The sequence below is a fragment of the Vombatus ursinus genome, unplaced genomic scaffold (genome assembly GCF_900497805.2).
Source record: "Vombatus ursinus unplaced genomic scaffold, bare-nosed wombat genome assembly UNPS02000580.1, whole genome shotgun sequence".
NCBI lineage: Eukaryota > Metazoa > Chordata > Mammalia > Diprotodontia > Vombatidae > Vombatus > Vombatus ursinus.
Genome location: NW_020940358.1, coordinates 18,970,794 through 18,975,602, shown reverse-complemented (window position 1 = coordinate 18,975,602; position 4,809 = coordinate 18,970,794).

Here is a 4,809-nt window from a genome sequence, read left to right as displayed (position 1 = left end):
TTCTTTCTTTCTTTCTTTCTTTCTTTCTTTCTTTCTTTCTTTCTTTCCTTCTTTCTGTCTGTTTTTCTGTCTGTTTTTCTGTCTGTCTCTCTCTCCTTCTCTCTTTCTCTCTCTCCTAGTCCTAGGCAATGTGAAGGAAAGGCCAGGAAGCAAATCTTGGTAATATAATTGGATCATAGAATTAGAGCTATAAGGGACCTTAGAGGCTTTTAAATCCAATCCCCTCTTTTTGTTCCCTATGGTATAGTATAATACCATGATAATGATGATTGACCTTTAAATAGCTCCTATTAATACAACAAGTTAAGGTATCCACAAAGCATTTCTCAAAGTAACACTGCTATGTAAATAACAAGGAGCTTATTGTCCCCATTTTTGAGATGAAGAAACTGTGGCCCAAGGAAGATGTCATTTATTCAAAGGTCTTCTAAATAATAAGTGTGAGAGTCCTAATTCCATGGCCAGGTTGGCTCTTGGTTGCCCATGATCTTGGCAATGAAGATCTTGTTATTGGTGGTTGCTTTGAAGGTCTGGTCTATAACAAGTAAAACTTACACCTAGACAAGTCAAAATTAATTTATTAAGCACCAACCATGTAGCAGGCACTACGTTAAGTTCTGCAGAGACAAAGAAAGACAAAAAGAGACCCTGACCTCAAGTAAGTCACAATCAAATTGGGGAGACAATTTGCAAGCAACTATGTAGAAACAATTTCCAGACAGAATAAATGGGAGACATTCTTAAAGGGAAGGTACTAGCATGAAGGGGGATGTAAAAAGCTTCCTACAGAAGTGGGAATTTTAGCTGAGATTTGAAGGAAGTTAGGGAAGCCAGGAGTCAGATAAGGAAGAAGAGGATTCCAGGCACAGGGGACAGTCATGAGATGAAGTGTTTTAGTTAAGAAAGAGAAAAGAGGCCTGTATCAGAAGATTTAGGGAGAAAGATAATTAGTTCTGCTTTTGATAATTTGATTTTAAGATAAATGAAAGGCAGATTTGAAGTTGGAGGTCAGCAGAGAGTTTGAGGCAGGATATGTAGACTTGAATCATTAGCAAAGAGATGGTAATTCAATCCATGGGAGCTCATGAGATTGCCAAAATTCTCTTTTTGACATTCCAAGGCCTTTATAACCTACCTTCTACCCCTTTCGAATCTTCTTACACCTTTTCCCCTTCCTTTACTCTCTTCATGTCAGAGACACTATTTTCCTTGCTGTTCAATAAATAAGATACTCCATCTTTCAGAATTAAGAAGAGTTAGGAAAAGTTTCCTGTAGAAGACATAATTTTGCATTTTCTTTTACTTGAGGACACCCCATGCTTGCAATGCTCTCCTTCCTCACCTCTGTCTCCTGGCTTCCTTCAAATCCCATCTAAAATTCCATCTTCTATAGGCAGTCTTTCTGAGTACCTCTTAATTCTAGTCCTTTTCCCTTTTTAATTATTTCCTATTTATCCTGTACATAGCTTGCATATATATGTGTGTGTATGTATGTATATATATTTGTGTATACATATGTATATGTGTACATACACATAATACACATGATACAAATAATACACACATATACACACATATGCATACATAATATACATACACACATATATTTGTTTCTTACCTGCCCCATTCTACTATGAGCTCCACGAAGCCATGGACTACCTTTTGCCACTTTTTGCATCCCTAGCACTTAGCACAGTACCTGGCCCTTAATAAATGCTTATTGACTGACTGACAGGTAAAATCAATAGGTTTTGGCAACAGATTGGGTATAGGAAGGTTAAAGAGAGTGAGAAATCAAGCTGTATACCCAGGTTGCAAGACTGTGTGACTGGGACACCAGATTCTTAAAATCACTTTTACCCTATAAAGAGAGAGGGAGAGATATGAGTAGGGGCACAAAAAAGCATTGGAAATAGGCTCACGTCTAGTATATGTATGCACAAGTCTGGCTCTGATACTCATTAACTGTGTGAGTTAGACAAGTCACTTCACTTTTATTGGTCTTAGTTCCTTCTTCTGTAACATGGGAATATATTCTTGGACTGCCTATATTACAGGTAAGTTGGAGGAAAAATACTTTGTAAACCATAGAATTTGGGTATCTGTGTCTTTATGTTTTGGTAAGGCTGGTCCTCTAATTGCATTGGTTTGGGGAAAATTTCCAATCAAGTCAGATTTTCAACTCATATGTAATTTATAACCTATTCAGTTGACTAGGGCACTAAAAAGTAGTTACTTTCCCAGGGTCATGCAACTGATATGTGTCAGACATGGAACTTGAATGCAAGTCTTTTTGTTTTAAATTTTATTTTATTTTCTTCAATGACAAAAATGTAATTCCTCTCTCTACAATATCCCACCATAGGATAAAAAAAGCAAAGAAGAAGAAGAAGAAAACTTTTGTTAACAAATATACGTAGTCAAGTAAAATAGATTCTTACATTGGTTGTGTCCAAAAAATTTTTTTAAAACTCATTTTGTAGTCTGAATTTAAAACCTCTGTGTTAGGAGGCAGTGGGACAATCTCTGAAAGAGTCTGCTTCATTATCCATCTTCTGGAACTATAGTTGAACCAGGTCTTCTTGCCTTTATCTACCCTGAAATGTTTCCTGTCACTCTAGAAATGTTAAATTGGGGTAGCCATAGTTTCATGGGTCAAAAGCTGGCCTTAAAGCCAAGAAAACCTGGATTCAATATCTACCTATGACACATACTGCCTGTGTGACCCTGGGAAAATTCCTTCAACTCTCAATGAGCTAGATAACCATTTAAAACTAGAAGTTGCAGATTGGGTTCCAACCTGCATTAGTTAAAAAGTATTTCCTCCTCTGAGAGTTTTCTACATCCATGAGATCACAGATCCAGCCCGTATTCCTATGCCTAAAATAGACTTGCTTCTTGCAACAGTCTGTTATTATTTGATTAGAATAAAAACAATATTAACAGCCCAATTTAGCAAAACAAACACTAGACTAGAGTCCACCGAATTGGCTACTTACCACTGTGACCCTGGGCAAGTCATTTTTCTCCTTTGAGACTCATTCTTTTCCTCTGTAAAGTGAGGAATTTGGGCTAGACAAAGTATAAGGTGCCTTTCGCTCTGAAAGTCTGAGTCACGGTACTGAAATATGCAAGAGAAATCAAAGGCTTCCCTTTGTGACTCCCAAGCACATCTGAACAATGTCCATTGACAAAAATGAATGTTAATGCAATTGACCACCAGGTGGCACTATTCTCATAGGAAAAACACTCCCACCAAAGAATGAGCAACTGTTCATTTTTATCAGTGTCTGGTCTGTTCTCACCTCGCTGCTGAAACCAAGCTTTATAGCTAATAAAGTAAAAAATAGCTTAAACTTTTCCTTCTTTATCTGTCTTATGGCAGTTGAAACAATTTCTGCCACACCAAGTGCATAATATTTATCTCTGATGGGGATGCTATGTAAACGGGATACATGGGAAGCATCTGTATTATTTTGGAAGCGCTCTGCACAAGGGAAGGGATCATCTGCAAGTGCTAGCATGCAGTAGGGGAATTCTCTTTTGAGAGAGGAAGAATACTAAGAAATAGCCACATCGTCCTTGTCTTGCCATCCTAAGCTCAGAGACTGGGTTGAAATTGAGGAGTGCCTGATTGTAGTGCATAGGAGAGAGGATCCTCTCCCACTTTCTCTAGCTTGTCCCTCTGACAGAGCTGAGAGCCCAGGACAGCTGAGGTGCTGCTTGTGCCTAGGCAGGCAGGAAGGCAACTTCATTTAGAGAAACAGTTGCCCTGGGAAATCATGGGGGTCTTCTGAGATTAAAAGGCCATAAAGGAAGTATCAAGGCTAAAGGGTGGTGGTAGGAGCAGGCAAGCCAAAAGAAGCTACTGGTTTTCATTCAATTTATTTTTTTATTCCTATGGAATATGAAATTTCTATCTGCAAAGTTATATGTGTGTGTGTGAAGGACCCTTCCAGCTCTATTTTCTAAATTCCTCTCTAGCTATAACAGTCTCCATAGTGAGTATGGTTCCTGAGTAGTCTCCCCATCTGGATTGCAAGCTTCATGTCTAATAATAATAACAATCATGGGCATTTGCATTATGCTTTACATTTTGCAAAGTGTTTTACATACATTATATCATTTGGACCTCAACAATCTTGTGAGGTGAGTACTATAGGTATTATTAGAAATAGATAGGTGGTGTAGGGGATAGAGAGCTGAATTTTACAGGAATGACTGTTCAAATTCTGCTTCAGGCACTTGATAGCTGTGTGATCCTGGGAAGTTAACTTCTCCCAGCCTCAGTTTCCTCATCTGTAAAATGTCACAGCATCTACCTTACAAGGTTTTTGTGGGGATTAGATTAAATAAGACTTGAAAAGTGTTTTGTAAATCTCAAACTACTGTATACATTTTAGCTGTTATTATCCTTATTTTATAGACGAGGAAGTTTATTTATTTATGGATGAAGCAGAGAAGGAAAATAACCATTTGGTCATTCAGCTGAGCAATTAGAAAGCTGTTTCTAGTTCTTCTCCCTTCCTAAGAATCTGGGACAAAGAGGGACAAGGGGAAGAAAATCTAAGCCTCTTTTCCCTCTACTCCAAGAAACTAGGAGTTGTCAATAATGAAAAGGAGTGTCTCTGCTCTAAGTGTAGAAGAAAAAATACCCACCTCCCAACCCTCTTAGAGTTGTAACTGTCTTCTCTTTCTCTTACTGCTAGTGACTTTTCCCTGCTGTAATGAATTTGGACTATGCACTTCCCTTGCTCAAACTCTTCTCTCTCTCTCTTTCTTTCTCTCTCTCTCTCTCTCTCTCTCTCT